Genomic DNA, 18760 nt, shown 5'->3' with positions numbered 1-18760 from the left:
CCAATGGGAGCGCGCCACATGGACTAGAAGATTAGGCGATGCCGTCACGGTGGATCCTCATTATGCGGACAGGAATTATTGAGGTTTTTTGGTGTGACATTATATAAAATATCGAAAACCCCGTTTCCCTATCAAACATCAAAATATATTTATGCTACAATTTTACCTTATTTTATTTTATTTTATTTTTTCTGACCTTTATTGGAAGCTGAGACCTGCCCGACGAAACCTGTACTGCAACCTCGCTCGTCAGTACAACGTACCTTATTTATTTTATTTATAGAATTTATTTAAATTTATTTATTAAAAATATTATTCAAACTTTTAACAAGCTTAATTATAATATTGTTATTTTTATAATTTATATTAAAAATTTTATTTATTTATACAATTTATATTATTATTATTATTTTATTTTTTTATGATATTATGAATATTAAATTTGAAAAAAAATAAATAATTTCATGAATATTTTTATATATATCACACAAAATACTAAGTAGTTAAACCTCCATCTAACTATCAACACGCCATTATATGTTTTTTTTATATCCAAGGTAAAATAAAAATTTAAAAAAATACAATATTGTAAGGATAAATTGTCCTAAAAATCTCCATGTAAAGTTTCAATTTTATTGTCAATCTCTATATCAAAGAATATTTACTTCAACTCCTTAATGCACACTAATTCATCGAATTCACTACTTGTGCATAGATTTCGAGAGATTATTATAAATATAAGTACAAAAATTCTAAAAGAATATATCATTCATCAAAAATAATATATAATTCCTTTTAAATTCAGCATCATTTAAACTTAAATATACATTACATATATACATAATTTTTAGATTCATGGTAAAATATAGGTACAAGAAGTCCATAATGAGATATAATTCCTCTTAAATTCAGTATAATTCTTTTGCACACATTTTTTAAATACGTGGTAAAATATAGTTACAAAAAGTCCATAACGAGATATAATTCCTCTTAAATTCAGCATCATTTAAACTAAAATCTTGTATATTTTTTATTCAATTAAACACTATCTATATATATGAATATGTAGTATATATATAGGTACATAATTCACTTTATTAGGTACAAAATATTTGAAATCGAGTATATATATAGTTTAATTGGATATAATTGTACAAGATTATATACAGGTAGTGAATTAAGTGAATTGGTGTGAATTAGAGAGTTGGAATAAATATTTTCTGACATAGGACTAATGGTAAAGTTGAAACTTTACATAAAAGATTTTAGGATAATTGACTGGTATTGGAACACTATATAAAGTATATACTTTAAGTATTCCTCCATGTACCTTGATCATCTTAGTTCAAATCTCCATGTAGCTTTGCGAATCACAATTTTCTCCGAATTTAATAAAAAATCGATATATAACTTTAATGGATGGAGATGGAAAGATTTTTTAGACCTAATTAAATAATCTGATATTTTAGTATGATATTTTTCAGATATGGGTATAGAGACGGATGTGATAAAATCCTACTCATGTCCTACCCGATATTCAATAGTGTAATGTTATCCTGTGGACCGTTCTTTGTGGAACAGTTCGTGATTCTTTTTTTTCATTTAATTTTTTTGGTTGAGGCACCTAGATTTGGTCCAGGCGCCCCGACTCAATGTTTTTTTTTAAATTTTTTAATATTTTTAAAAATTAAAAATTTCTTAAAACATCCTGAATATATATATTATAATACCCCATGAACATCTAAAATTTTTTATCATGAACATTATAACCCAAAAAGAAAACTCGAACCCTATAAAGAAAATCTTATTAGCTTAAACTCATTATAACACAACCTCTAAATTTTAAAATTTTAAACTCTAAATACATATAATATACCCTGTGAATATATAAAATTGTATTAAACACTATAACCCAAAAGGGAAGCTTGAACCCTAGAGAAAAAATATTATTGACTCAAACCCATTATAACACAACCTCTAAATTTTAAAATTTTAAACTCTAAATACATATAATATACCCTGTGAATATATAAAATTGTATTAAACACTATAACCCAAAAGGGAAGCTTGAACCCTAGAGAAAAAATATTATTGACTCAAATCCATTATAACTCAACTCCTAAATCATAAAATTTTGAACCTTAAATACATATAATATACCCCCCCCCCTAAAAAAAAAATAATAATAATAATAATAAGAGAAGAATCCAGGCGCTTGGACTAATCCACACACAGGCACCTAAATAAATTCCAAACACCCCGAATCCAGTCCAGACAAATCCAAAGGGTAAGGTCCATAGGATATATATATAACTATGGGTAACATTTCACGTGGATCATCTAACAAGGACAAAACTAAATTTTTTATTTGCTTTTTACTGAACTACGTAAGTAAGTTTTCGAAATTATCAAATCTCGTAGGATAGTTTTAAAATTACCAAATTGCGTATCTATTTTCAATTTTATCTTTATCAGTCGACTGATGTTTCGATCAGTCAAATCGATTTCATTTTGTATCTAAACATTGAAATTTTGAGTAAACCATTCGACTGATTTATTTTTTTAAAATTGGTTAATGGACCAAATAATCTCAAATCAACATGAAACTAGTTCCTATATGTTCGGTTATCTCTCATAATTATATCCATACCATCAAACGTCAATTTGACATTTGGTATATTAGCCGATTTTGCACAAAATTAGTTGATAGACCAAATGAGCTTGGATTGATATGAAACTAGTTTCTATGTATTTGTCTACCGCTCCTGATTATATATATATACCCTTAAATGTCAATTTGATTTAATATATTGAAAGTAATATTTTTTCCAAACATAAATATATTGAAGGAGTAAATGCTAAGCTAAAATCTTGGAGGGAAACACTAGAAGGGAAAGATTTTAAGCTTAGTAGATTAAAGACAGAATATATGGAATTTAAGTTTAGCAATATTAGGAGTAATGAAACAATTGTTAAGATAGGAGGGGACGAGTTGCCCGGAACTGAGATATTTAAATATTTAGGATCATTTTTACAAAATGATGGAGGGATTGAGAGTGACGTCTTACATAGAATACAAGCAGGATGAGTGAAATGGAGGGGAGCGTCGGGTGTTTTATGTGACCGTAAAGTACCTCTTAAACTTAAAGGTAAGTTCTATAAAATCGATGTTAGACCTGCTATGTTATATGGAGCTGAATGTTGGACTATGACTCGAGCACATGAGCATAAGATGAGAGTTGCAGAGATGAGGATGTTAAGGTGGATGTGTGGACATACGAAGATTGACAAAATAAGGAATGAGAGCATTAGAGAGAAAGTCGGAGTTGCATCTATTGAGGACAAACTCCGAGAGACATGTTTAAGATGGTACGGACATGTACTTAGATGACCCATAAATGCTCCAGTTAGGCGATGTGAAACTATGATAAACTGCATATCAAACGAGGAAGAGGAAGACCAAAAAATACTTGGTTAGCAACAATAAGACAAGATAAAATTTATTTAAATATAGATGATGATATAATAGTAGATAGAGCTCAATGACGTAAAAGAATTCATACAGCCGACCCCACCTAGTGGGAAAAGACTTGGTTGTTGTTGTTGTTGTATAAATATATTTGAAAATTTTAATCTGTGTTTAAAAAAATTTGGTTGATGGATCAAACTACCTCATATTGACATAAAATTAATTCATATGTGTTCAACTATCTTTTCTAATTATATTCATGCCCTCAAATGTCAATTTGACTTAATATATTGAGAGCAATATTTTTTAACACGAAAATATTTATAAAATTTAATTTGTGTTAAAAAATATGGCTGATGGACCAAACAACATCAGACTAACATAAAACCAGTTCATATATGTTCATCTACCTCTCTTGATTATTTCAATGCTCTCAAACATCAATTTGACTTAATATATTGAGAGTAATAATTTTTTAAATATTAATTAAATTTTTTAAATATTAATTAAATTTTTTAAATATATTCATATTTAAAAAATCATTACTCTCAATATATTAAGTTAAATTGACATTTGAGAACATTGATGTAATAAAGAGAGTTAAACAAATATATATAAACTAGTTTTATATCAATCCAAGATAGTTTGGTCCACTAGCTAGATTTTTTGAACAAGAATTAAAATTTTCAAATATTTTTGTATTAAAAAATATTACTCTCAATATATTAAGTCAAATTAATGCTTAAGGGTATGGATATAATTAGGAGAACTAGACGAATACAAAGGAACTAGTTTCATATCAATCCGATATCATTTGGTCTATCAGTCGGATTTTTAAATATGAATTAAATTAATATTTAAATATTTTTATATTCAAAAAAATCATTACTCTTAATATATCGAGTCAAATTAATATTTGAGGGCATAGATATAATTAGGAGAGTTAGACGAATACATAGGAATTAGTTTCATAACAATCTGAGGTCATTTGATCCATCAACCGATTTTGGCAAAACCGATTAAAGGATCAAACGATCTCGGATTGACATGAAATTGGTTCATATGTGTTAGTCTACCTCTCCTGATTATATCCATATCCTCAAATATCAATTTGATTCAATATATTGAGAGTAATAATTTTTTGAATATGAATATATTTGAAAAAGTTAATTCATGTTCAAAAAATCATTTCTCTCAATATATTGGGTCTGATATTTAAGGGCATAAATAAAGTTAAGAGAACTAGACGAACACATATGATCTAGTTTCATGTCAATCAGAGGTCCTTTAGTCCATCAGTCGAATTTTTTGAACACGAATTGAAATTTTCAAATATTTTCATGTTTAAAAAATTGACCAATTTTATGTCAATCTGAGGTTGTTTGATCCATCAACCAATTTTATCCAAAATTGACTTTGAAAAAAAAAATAAATCAATTGGCTAATTTGTTTAAAATTTCGATAATTCGATATAGAATGAAATTGATTTGACTGATTCAAAAATTCAGTCGACTGATAAGGGTAAAATGGTTAATGGATACGTGATTTGATAATTTTAAAACTACCCTACGAGATTTGATAATTTTGGAAACTTACCTACGTGGTTCAGTAAAATGCCATTTTTTATATTCCTCTCTCATCTACATACAATTCTCTTCTCTCTCATGTATGCAAGTCTCTCTACTGCATGCACGTTGGTTCTGATTTGCATGCGCTACAAGCACGCTGGTGCTTATTTGCATAAATCAGCATCAACAGTGGTGTTAATTTATGCACCAACACATTAGTGCTAGTTTATGAAGAGACTTGCATGCAGATGAGAGAGGAAAATAAAAAAATTCAGTTGGCCACATCAGATGATCCACATGAGATGTCGTCCACGGTTATGTAGGATATATATATATATATATATATCATTTTTTATTAAGAAAGAAAAAAATTTTAGCCCACTTCCCACTATGAAAAAAACTTAGTTTACCTCTTTACTTAGTCACCAACACATATCTCATCGTATTTTTCATGAGAAATCCTAACAAACATTTATTTGTTTAATAATTTAATAAATATTCATAAGTTAATTAAAATAATTTAATTTTTATCTTAAAAAAAGTGAAGGGTGGGTATTAATAGAATAATAAATAGGATATGGATATTCGATCCTCCAATAAATATAAGGATAAAGATGAAAGTAAAATATTCAATGGTATGAGAATGAATATAATAGATAAGGATGGATACATATGATATAAAATCCAATCCATTGCTATTTCTAGGGTTGTAAATGAACCAAGTATTCATGAACAAGCTTATTGTTCGACTTGGTAAGAGATTATTTATGTTCGTTCAATATACAAAAGATTAATTAAACAAATATGCTTGAACAACTTGTTAAACTAAACAAACAAGCTTGAATACATATGTGTTCAGCTTGTTAACATTCGTGAACAACGTTTACGAACAATGTTCACGAACTATATTCATTAATAAAACTCTTTTCAATATATTAAATAAATGATAAAATTTATAAAATAAAATAAACAAATAAGTTTAAATTATTAAGTTCAATAACCAATTAAACAACTAAAAGTTTCAAATAATCAAATAAGTTTGAAGTGAGAGGTTGATAACATCTAAACGAACCAACCTCAAGCCAGACTTAAAGTGAGAGCTCGATAACATCTAAAAGCTCATGTAGGTCCTCGGTTGGTAGGCAAGAGAGGGTGAATTGCCTGAAATGAAATGAATATCCTTTCTCGATCTTTGGACTAAGTTAGGCAAACATTTGTTTAAAAACAGAAAGTAAATGTATAAAATAAAAACAGAGACAAGAATATTTACTTGATTTACAATCAAAGAAGGATTGCTAATCTAAGACAAATGTAGCTCACTAAGATCTTCTTCCAAAGGCGAAGTAGCATCTTACAACGTTGAAAGCTTAGAATTACAATGACAAATAGAACTAGAATTTATCGCTACTTAGACCAAGGCTCTATTTATAGCTTGCTGGTCGGATTTGATCATTTGCTGACGTGGTAGCTTTGAGTGCCTGGGTGTGGATAAAACTTTATCCATGTCGCAACGACTCTGCAAAGATTGATTTTTCTCGGTCCTACCACTTGGACCAACTCTGGGTGCCCGGACTGTGCTAATGTGGCTCCTAATAGGGGCATGTCAAGGAGGCACCCTAGGCTTCCCAGGGAGGTCCAGGCACCTGGACAATCAACTTCTTGTTGACTGTCCGGTTTGTTGGTTGCTACACCTGGATTCCGTTCTGTTCCCCCTGTACAAAAATTTATACAAGCACAGAACTTAACCTAGCTACCCATGTGCTATACTAAAGTTAAACTTGGATTGCAAATGATGCTTAACATTATTAATCCAAGTTGCTCTTCAGAAGTTAAACTTGGATTGGAAACGATACTTAATATTTTTACTCCAAGTTTAACCGATGTGATCTTCCTAAGTTAAACCATATTACAGAAGTTGATTAAATATCTATTTCAAAGATTGGCTTCCAGGTTAAACATGGCGAGACACTAGGCCTTCTTGGTTATGGGATCATCCACCACTTCCTAGACAAAGACTTTCAAAAAAATTGGATATTTAACTTCTTACAGTAACCCTACGTTTAACTACAAAGACCACAATAGAGACACAAGATCGAAACACAAAATCGAAATACAAAATTGATAACACGAAATCGAAACATAAAATTGCTAGTCTCTTGTGTTAGTGTTTCAGAATCCATGCAAAGAAAACTAACTAATTAATTCGAAGCGGAAACCATCAATTAGTTATACCTTTCTTTGTAGCTAAAGACCTCTCACTACAAAAAATAAAGGATTTCGGGACAAAATTGGGGACGAATTTTAAAAAAAAAATTCGTTGCAAAAATTTTTGCGACAAAATTTGGGACGAAAATTTTTTCGTCCCAAAATGGTTGATGCCAACTTTTGGAACGAATTATGGATTGTTGCAAATTTGGGAACGAATTTGGGGATGAATTTGGCGACGAATAAAATTTTTGTCCCCAAATTCGTTGCAAAAAAGTATACAGATTTGCAGCGAAAATTATTTTTGTTGCAAACTTATGAACGAATTTAGGGATGAATTTACATAAATTTTCCGCCAAAATTGTCTTGATTTTTGCAACAAATTTGGGGACGAATTCGGTGACAAATTATATTTTGTTGCCAAGTTTGTCCCTAATATTGCAACGAATTTGGGGACAAATTCAGTGACAAAATTTTTTTTGTTGCCATCTTTGTTCCTAATTTTGCAACGAATAATAAATTTGTTGCAAAACTGGCAACGAATTTGGCAACAAAAACTTGCCATGCCAAATTCTTTGCACCATAAGATAAAATTTCGTCCCAGAATTCGTCCCAAATTCTGGGACGAATTTTGTGGATTCGTCCCAGAATCTGGGACGAATCCACAAATCGTCGCAGATTCTGGGACGAATTTTGGGACGAATTTTGTGGATTCGTCCCAGATTCTAGGACGAATTTTGGGACGAATTTTGCGGATTCGTCCCAAAATCTGGGACGAATTCTGGGACGAAAATAATTTTGTCCCAAATTACGATAGAATTGGGACAAATAATTTTCGTTGCCAAATTCGTCCCTATATCAAATAATTTTTTCCAGCTTCAATTTCTTTCTACAATACAATCCAAATACATACAAAGTAAATTCAAATAACAAATAATATGCATTCAACACATCCTAATTTAACATTCAACACATCCTAATTTAACATTCAACACATCAACTCATAATTCAAGAAATATAAAGATTTCAACAAAGTTTACAATATCCATCTTGTTCAAGCTACTAGAAAATATGATACAAAGTTCAACAACCCAATGTTTTCGTGTGCCACAAAATAGTCCATCAACAAACACTAAGAATACATATAGTCATCTTCGTGTGTCACAAAATCTTTGATCCCCATCAAATCTCCTTTGCCTACATAACAACAAACAAATAAACTTAGATCATGTCTAACAAGAAAGATTGTAAATATTATACGATATGGCCATGTAAAAAGAATAATTGGAAACAAAACATAAATGTGAAATTCCTTAAACATTCTAATAAAAGCCCTAATTCTAATAAAAGTCATATTTACCAACGATATGAATCATCCATGTCATAACAACGGTAAATAAAATTATAAGAATTATTTTGAAGCTAAGTACATGTATCGTAACTACGATACAACCTAATATAATTAGCACATCATATAGAGAGAAAGAGAGAGAGATATTGTGAAGTATGGTATTAGGGTTTAAATTTTCTCACTTAGTTATCTTTATTTTTCAGTTTATTTTGCTGAATTTATAGTTTTGTCTTTGGTTGATATTTAATGTAAATTAAAGGATGTTTAAAATAATTGTTCATTTCATTGTGTTAACTAGTTGACAATTTCATATGAATAACTTTAGCACATTTTTAACAACTCTTTACAAAATATTAAGGTAGGAGGATGCATCGTTATCTAGTAAAGAATTTTAGAATAGTGTGATGTAATTCTAGATGAAATATAGAACTTTTATGTATCTATATAGTTTTGAGACTGTACATAGATCAAATTCATAACTTTTATGCATCATTATCATTGAAGACAAAACAAGAAAGAGCAACTTATCAAAAAGAAGGAACACAATTAAACAACTATTTAAAGCTAACTTTAACATAATTATTTAAAGTTAACTTTATATAATTAAACAACTACAACATAATTATTTAAAGCTAACTTTATATATAGATCAGTAAATGCATATTAAAGAACTTAGGAATACCGAAAAGAGGTGAACAAATACAGGTGTCTTCAACTACACTGAGATCACACCAAATTGAGACCTGCACAAACAACATTATCAAATCAGGACAAAAATAAAGTCAGAGCCAGTAAAGCAGAGAGACATAAGAAGGAAGAAGAGAGGTTCAGAAATGAAACCGTATTCTCTGTTTCTTTTCGATCAATCCTTTGAGAAAGCAAGTTGGTGAAGCTGTGAGCTCCTTGCTAAGAAGGTCGTTGTGCGCTCTCTGCACTGTTTTTTTCTCCACGTGGCTGTAAGCTCATCTGATTATTCTTCTCAGCCACTGTAAGTCTTGTGCTTAATTCTATAATCAACTGAGACTCTGTTGAGAGGTTGCTCCACCGAGAAGGAGACATCTTTAGCCGGATTTTGTCCGGGGTGTGATCTACCGAAATATCAAGGAGTCGTCCTCCTTACGGACACGTCGAGGAGTAGGGGCAAGTTATCCCCGAACCTCGGAGTTAGTGTTCTGTGTTTTCTCTTTGTTTTAGTTTTCTAATTCCGCTGTGCTAACAAAGTTCTTGAAGAAATTTGTGTTTAGTATTTTTCAAAGAGGCTATTCACCCTCCTCTAGCCATCTAAGATCCCAACAAGTGGTATCAGAGCAAGGGGCTCTTTGATTCGGATTAACACCCAAAAGAGCAAATAAGGATGGCTATGAAGGAAGGCTTTAGCACAAATCGACCACCCTACTTCGAAGGAGCAGATTTTCAATATTGGAAGGGCCGCATGGAGTATTACCTCAAGACCGACATTGCCATGTGGTTCTCAGTCAAGGAAGGTTTCACACCACCAAAGGATGAAGAAGGTAAGGAACTCGATTCGTCAAGGTGGTCTACCGAACAACTCCGCAAAGCACAAGCCGATGCCAAGGCTATGGTCACCTTGCAATGTGGAATCGCCAAGGACCAACTCGTCAAGGTAGGTCCGTTCTCGAGTGCAAGAGACCTATGGAACAAACTCATCGAGCTCCAAGAGGGAACTCGAGATTCTCGGATTGCCAAGAGGGACCTATTCTTAAATCAGCTCCAAAATCTAACCATGAAGGACAATGAAACGGTAAGTGAACTTCATGGGAGATTCAAGGAGATCATCAACGGTCTACACTCTGTGGACGAACGAGTGGAGAATTGCGATCTAGTAAGGTACGCTCTTAAATCTTTTCCTAGGAATGCCTTGTGGTCATCTATGGTAGATGCCTATAAGGTATCCAAGGATCTTTCCATTGTTAAACTAGATGAATTTTTCTGTGAGATGGAACTTCATGAGCTTGCTAACAAAGGTCAAAAAGAGAAGGGTATTACTTTATTTGCAGGACCAAAGAGCAAGGATGGAAGAAGGAAGAAGGAAAAGAAGAAGGAAAAGGAGATTTCCTCATCCACCTCTTCCTCCGAATCTGATGATGAAAGTGGATCATCATCAAGTGAGATGGCGAACTTCGTAAGAAGGATTATGAGAAGAAGCCGAAGATACAAAGGAAAAGGTAAAACTAATGATCAAAATTTTGATAAATCTAATGTTATATGTTATGAGTGTTAGGATCTCTTCGTACGGCTAGAGAGGGGGTGTGAATAGCCGACCCCAATCTTTCGCGTTTCTTCCTACGATTAGGTTAGTTGCAGCGGAAATACAAGGAAGAAACTAAGAAGAAGAAAGCAAACCTCAAACGCAAGGATGTAACGAGGTTCGGAGATGAACTCCTACTCCTCGGCGTGTCCGTGAGGTGGACGAGCCCTATCAATCCGTCGGTGGATGAGCCCCCGGAAAACCGGCTAATACAATATACTCCTTGTGGGTGGAGAAACCTCGCCACAAATGTTTGCAACAGCAGACTAGAATACAAGGAATTCAAGTAGAAAGACAAGAACAATGTATAAACACTAACTCGCCTTCTCGTCGACTGCCTGTGAAGCAACAACTCGAACTTCAAGAAGGAGCTCACACGAAGCTCAGTAAGCTAAGAGCTCAACAAAGCTCGATCGCAGCAGGCAGAAAAGGGAAGAAGTAGAAGAAGAAGAATCTAGAAGCTCTCACCCCTTTATACCTGCAAAAAAAGAAACTAGCCGCGTCGCAACGTTAGAACCTCGATCGGCGGACCGATCAGTAACATCCCGGTATGCTACTGAGTGGAATCTGATCGGTCACTGACCTCTGATCGGTCCATGGACCGATCAGAAACCTCTGATCGATCCACGCATCGATCGGGAACCTCGATCGGCTCACGGACCGATCAGCTTTCTCCGCCGCCATCGATCTCCTTCGACGGTCTCCATCGATCGATAACCATCGCAGCATATCGATCGGTCACCGATCGGTCACCGCACCGATCGATGAGCCATATCATCGATCGGTCGCATCCGATCCAAACTTTTCACCCTAAACCTAAGGCTTCACACCAACATCCGGCCAACCTTGACTGTTGGTACATCATGCCTAGCATCCGGCCACCCTTGACTGCTAGCACTCCCGCTAAGTGTCCGGCCAATCCTTTGACCCACTTAGACTTTTCAACACCGAAGTCCGATCATCCCCGATCCATCCGGATTTTCCTTGCCTGGGTTTCACTCACCAGACTTTCCAACCGCCAACATCCTGCTTAGGACTTTCCCACCGCTCGGTTTCACTCACCGGACTTTCCACACCGCCTAACATCCCGTTAGGACTTTTCACCGCCTCGGCTTCACTCACTGGACTTTCCAACCGCCTAACATCCCGCTTAGGACTTTCCTCATGCCAAGCTCGCTTGACTTTTCCAGACCAAGTCTCCATACTTGACTTTTCGCGTGCCAAGCTCCCTGCTTGGACTTTTCAGTGCCAAGTCTCCATACTTGGACTTTTCCCGTGCCCTGCTTGAACTTTTTCCCGAATCAGGTCAACCGTCAACCTTGACCTACGGTTGCACCAACAATCTCCCAAGTTCGTATTCTTGTCAACACATCGTATACAACTTTTCTACTCGTCAAACATTGTCAAACATCAAAATACAACTCGAGTCGGTCACCCTTGACTAAGGTCGTCAACCAAGTCAACCTCGACCTAAGGTTGCACCAACAATCTCCCCTTTTGATGTTTGACAAAATCCAAAATCAAGTTAGGTTAACCCGATAACCTAACTTAGGTTTTCCAACCATCTTCCAATGTCCAATGTTCTTTCCTTGAACATTCTCCGGACATTCTCCTTAGGTTAACCCGATAACCTAACTTGGGTTTTCCAATAATTCTCCCCTTTTGACACACATCAAAAGAATTCCAATGTTCTTCCTTGAACATTCCATGACATTCTTCCCCTAGCTTAGGTTAACTCGATAACCTAACTTGGGTTCTCCAATAATTCTCCAATGAACACTCTCCCTTTTGACACATCAAAAGAAAAGGAGGGTATCAAGGTCAAGAGTTTCTTCCAATGAAAGTCCCATACCTTTCATTAAAACTCTTAATTTCCCTTGATACTAAACTCAACAATCAACTTAGTGATAATCCCATATCACTAATTCTCAAAAGTCTTAAGGAGTAAAACTCCCCTAAAAGTCAACTCCCCTGACAATTAGGTAAAGACTCCCCAAGTCAACTCCCCTCGACCATTGCACCAACAATGTCTTGGAGAGTTTCAAACCTTTAGAAATCCACAAAACCCAACGTCCAGCTGAAATTTCAGACCAACAGCTGAAAATCGAAACGGCACGCATCGGTCCCCAGATCGATCGGAACCCCATGGATCGGTCCCCGGACCGATCCACGCTTCACCGATCGCATCGATCGTCACCGATCGGTCACCGCATCGATCTCTTCCGGATCGGTCCGTGACCGATCCACACTGAATCAGAGATTGATTTCCTTCCGAAATTCGAAACTCCTAATAAATTCCAGAAAATTCCAAAATCGTAAAATTTTGAGGATACACCTCATACCATATACTATCACGGAAAAATAATTTTCTATGAAAATAGTTTCCATTTTCAATCTTGATACAAAGTTCAAAACTTTGAAATAGTTCAAGTTTAACTCAACTTTGTATCATAATGTTCAATGATGAATGCTATCACTAAGAAAGCTTCATCAAGGTTTTTCAAATCAATTTTAAAATGCTTTTAAAATCATTTGAATTTAGGACCATAATCTTAGGGCTAGATGTACATGACTTGTACACAAGCTTTCCCTATGATCCTTCTTTTCTTGAATTAGGCTCATCTAGGTACAAAAACTATGCATCTTGATCCTAACTCATGATCCTAATATCTCACATACATCTAAGGTGTATCAAACCACATTCAAGTTAATTTGATGTGAGATATGGGTTAAGGTCAACTTAGGCTAAGTTCTCATGCATTTTCTAAACATCAATTTGATCTCAATATCAAATTATATGTTTGTCCTTAAATCAATTTTATTGATTATAATGCAAGAGATGATGACATGACATATAATGATATCATAAGTAAAAACATGTGCCAATGTCATGATGTCATGGCATAAAGTTTGAAACTAAACTAACACATGACATATAATAACCTAAGCATTATCATGGCATTTCAAATGATCATAAATTAAATATGATGTCATGACATGGCATATGGCAAACAACCACGGTAAGTTAACACAAATAAAATACCTAGATTACCTATCTAAGTATCCTTAATCACTTAGCTAACTTAAATTCTAATCCTAGATTGCCCAAAGTGCTCCAAGAAAATGTCAAAACCCAAATTGACATTTCTTGATCTCTTGTTTGATTTATACCATTTAAGATTCTACAAGAGTAGCACTTCTAAGTTAAGGCTCGGATTGCCTTGATTACCTAAGAGAATATCAAAATCCCAATTTGATATTTCTCTAGGTTTTTCCAAATTGTGTCAATTTAAAGTAAGATTAATATATTCTCACTTTGACACAACTTACTCTTCCAAGGAGTGAATGACAAGGATTATTCCATTTCATTTTCAAAGGTTCCCAAAAACCTTAAAAATGCTCCTTGAGTGTTAATTTCCTCAAAGTTGGGTTAACTACCCTTCTTATTGGAGTTGACACTCTCTAACCCATCTATGGGGTAGAGAAAATGCTCCTAAGAACCCAATACCTATTAGAGCTCATTGGGTTCACTAAATATTCACTAGGGATGACTTCCCTAGCAACCCTCCTAATGACCCTCTTAGGCTTTAAAGCCTTGGTCATTTGGGTCTCATCAAGGTCAACTATAGGGGTGACTTCCCTTGTGACCTTGGTGGTGGTCTTCCTAGTCCTAGATTTTGTTCCATAATCGAATGGAACATTATGGTAAGTGGGCTTGACCAATTGGGACTTAGGTTTGTGACCCAAACCTTTCTTGTCCTTGGGCTTTGAAATTTGACCCTTAAACCCTAGAGATGACTTCTCCAAGTTCTTAAGAGTCTTTTCCAAAGTATCAAGTCTTGACCTCAAGACTTGATTCTCCTTCTCTAATACCTCAATTTTTGATTTGTCATTTTTCTTTGAGGCATTCCTAGGCATGTGTCTAGTTGATTTGGGATTCCTACCTAGGTTCTCCTTAACCTTAGATGAGGTAATTCTAGGGTTGGCATTCCTAGTAGTATCCCTATCTAGGTTGACATGTTTAGCACCTAAGCACATGTGTTGATTTCTAGTGTTAACATGCTCATCATTATTTGCAATAGCAATAAAACTACTAGCATGTTTCTTATTTGAATTGCAATAGTATGCCTTAAAAGGTACCTTAGGGTTTGCCTTAGCTCCCCCTATCGATGTGCATCCCTTGTCCTTGTGAGGTTGCCTCCCCCTTGGACAATGGCTCCTATAGTGTCCCCTTCGCTTGCATTGGAAGCACACTACGTGCTCCTTGCCTTTGCATATCGGGACTCCGACTTTCTTGACCTTTGGTGCCGGTGGAGTCTTTCTTACCCTCTTTGGACACTTACTCTTGTAGTGCCCAAATCCCCTACACTCAAAACACATTATATGCAATTTACTTGAAATTAACATGTTTGAGTTACCTAGGTTTGAAGATGGATGAATGCTCTTTTCTTCATCCCTTCCGGAGGTAGATGCTTCTTCTTCTTGCTCCAATCTTGAAGAAGTGCTCTCATCCTCTTCTTCCTTAGATGTTGAGTAACCCTCAACTTCTAATTCCTCTCCTCCATGGTGTGAGCTACTTAGCTCACTTGACTCCTCTTCATGGCTTGAAGTGGAGCTCTCCTCATGGAACTTGGCCAAGTTGTTCCACAATTCCTTGGCGTTGTTGTACCTATCTATCTTGCACAAAACATTATTAGGTAACGCAAATTCAATAATTTTTGTTACCTCGTCATTGATTTCGGATTGTCGGATTTGCTCTTTCGTCCACTCCTTCTTCTTGATAGGTTTTCCTTCCTCATCCATCGGAGGGGAAAACCCTTCTTGTACACAAAACCAATTTAACATATTAGTCCTAAGAAAATACATCATCCTTACCCTCCAATACGTGAAGTTGTCGTGAGACTCGTAGAAGGGTTGAATCGTGATATCTTCTCCATAGAGATCCATCTCTAGCCCGTGCTCCCCCGGGTGTTGATCCGTCGAAGAGCGGCCTCGCTCTGATACCACTTGTTAGGATCTCTTCGTACGGCTAGAGAGGGGGTGTGAATAGCCGACCCCAATCTTTCGCGTTTCTTCCTACGATTAGGTTAGTTGCAGCGGAAATACAAGGAAGAAACTAAGAAGAAGAAAGCAAACCTCAAACGCAAGGATGTAACGAGGTTCGGAGATGAACTCCTACTCCTCGGCGTGTCCGTGAGGTGGACGAGCCCTATCAATCCGTCGGTGGATGAGCCCCCGGAAAACCGGCTAATACAATATACTCCTTGTGGGTGGAGAAACCTCGCCACAAACGTTTGCAACAGCAGACTAGAATACAAGGAATACAAGTAGAAAGACAAGAACAATGTATAAACACTAACTCGCCTTCTCGTCGACTGCCTGTGAAGCAACAACTTCTCGGATACTCACACGAAGCTCAGTAAGCTAAGAGCTCAACAAAGCTCGATCGCAGCAGTGAAGAAAAATGAAGAAGTAGAAGAAGAAGAAGAAGAAGCTCTCATATCACACGGCAAAGAAGAAACAAAAGAAACTAGCAGAGCAGCAGGAAGAACTGATCGGCCTGCGGACCGATCAGTAACATCCAGTCCGATCCCAGTGAATGTGGATCGGTCTGGTGGTCCTCGACGTCCATGGACCGATCAGAATCCTCCGACGGTCCACGCACCGATCAGGAACCTCCGATCGGTCTACGACCGATCAGCTTCTTTCTCCGCCGCCATCGATCTCTTCGATCGGTCTCTGCATCGATCGATAACCACGCAAGAGATATCGATCGGTCACCGATCGGCCACCGCGATCGATGAGCTATCATTGGATCGGCCTGCACTCGATCCAAACTTTTCACCTCTAAACCTAAGGCTTCCACACCAACATCCGGTCAACCTTGACTGTTGGTACATCATGCCTAGCATCCGATCACTCCCTTGACCTGCTAGCACTCCCGCTAAGTGTCCGGTCAATCCTTTGACCCACTTAGACTTTTCAACACCGAAGTCCGATCATCCCCGATCCATCTGGATTTTCCTCTTGCTTCACTCACCAGACTTTCCAACCGCCTAACATCCTAGTTAGGACTTTCCCACTGCCTAACATCCCAGTTAGGACTTTCCCACTGCCTGGTTTCACTCACCAGGACTTTCCACACTGCCTAACATCCCAGTTAGGACTTTCTCACTGCCTGGCTTCACTCACCAGGACTTTCCAACTGCCTAACATCCCAGTTAGGACTTTCCCTCGTGCCAAGCTCCCTGCTTGGACTTTTCCAGTACCAAGTCTCCATACTTGGACTTTTCGCGTGCCAAGCTCCCTGCTTGGACTTTTCCAGTGCCAAGTCTCCATACTTGGACTTTTCCAGTGCCAAGCTCCCTGCTTGAACTTTTTCCCGAATCAGGTCAACCAGGTCAACCTTGACCTACGGTTGCACCAACAATCTCCCAAGTTCGTATTCTTGTCAACACATCAGAATACAACTTTTCTACTCTCGTCAAACATTGTCAAACATCAAAATACAACTCGAGTCAGGTCACCCTTGACTAACTCGAGTCAGGTCAACCAAGTCAACCTTGACCTAAGGTTGCACCAACAATGAGTGTAGCAAGAAAGGACACATTCGGAGCGAGTGCCCGAAATTAAAGAGGAAGGAGGAATGAGCCAAAAAGAAGGAGGAAAGAGTCAAGAAGAAGAAGGCTCTCAAGGCCACTTGGGATGAGTCCTCATCAAGCTCATCGGAGGAAGAAGAGAAGATGGAAAAGAGCACACGACAATTAGCACTCATGGCAAGGGAGGTTTCAGACTCCGGAAGTGAGGGAGATTCGAGCGACGCTTCAACCGCGGCTTCATCATCGTCGGATGATGAAGAGGTAACCTCTTCTCATATAGAAAAGTGTTATAAGACTATCACTCACTTATCTACATTGCTTAAAAAATCGAAAACAGAAAATAAATTGTTAAAAGAAGAAGTAGAAATGCTAAAGGCTCTTAGGGAAGATGAGGTTGATGACCTTCATCTAGAGCTTCTTGAAGATGAGAACAAGGCTTTGAAGAGTGAGGTTGAGAAGCTCAAGAAAATGCTTGAGAAATTCTCAACTAGCTCTAAGACATTAGACATGATCTTAAATGCCCAAAGGGCAGTCTACAACAAAGCCGGGATAGGTTATCAACCCAAAGAATCGAGTTTTATCTCATTAGTGTCTAGGACCCAATACCATAGATCAAATGATTCTAGGGTTCATGGAACTAGGAAGGGTATGACCAAAGCATGGGTTCCTAGGTCACTTCTTGTAGATGCATTAGGTCCCAAGATTTGGGTACCTAAAACATCTATCTTTCGTATCTTGTAGGCATTGATCGAGGGGGAGCACCTATCAACTTGGTTTGTTGATAGTGGATGCTCCAAGCACATGACCGGGGACAAATCTCTATTTGCTTCTCTTCAAAACAAAAGTAGAGGTAATGTGTCTTTTGGTAATAATGGTAGCCTTAAGGTTGTAGGAGTTGGAGACATTCATATATCCGAATGTCTCCATATCAAGAATGTCCTTCTAGTCAAGGGGATGACTTTTAATCTCCTAAGTGTCAGTCAATTGTGTGATACGGGTTACACAATTGAATTTCATTCAAGTCAATGTTTGGTTAAACACATTGACACACTTGACACGGTACTAGTAGGCACAAGGGTTGATAATATTTATCAAGTATCGTTTAAAAGTGCTACTAATGCTTTGATTAAGTGTTTCATGTCGAAAGAAGAAGAGTCTTGGCTATGGCATAGAAGGTTGGCACATGTAAACATGAAGAACATCCGGAAGTTGGCCAACCAAGGATTAGTGCGAGACTTACCCAGCATCAAGTACCACAAGACCAAACTATGTGATGCATGTCAAAAGGGTAAGCAAACA

The sequence above is a fragment of the Zingiber officinale genome, chromosome 2B (genome assembly GCF_018446385.1).
Source record: "Zingiber officinale cultivar Zhangliang chromosome 2B, Zo_v1.1, whole genome shotgun sequence".
In the NCBI taxonomy this organism is placed as follows: Eukaryota; Viridiplantae; Streptophyta; class Magnoliopsida; order Zingiberales; family Zingiberaceae; genus Zingiber; species Zingiber officinale.
This window is presented reverse-complemented; position numbering follows the sequence as displayed.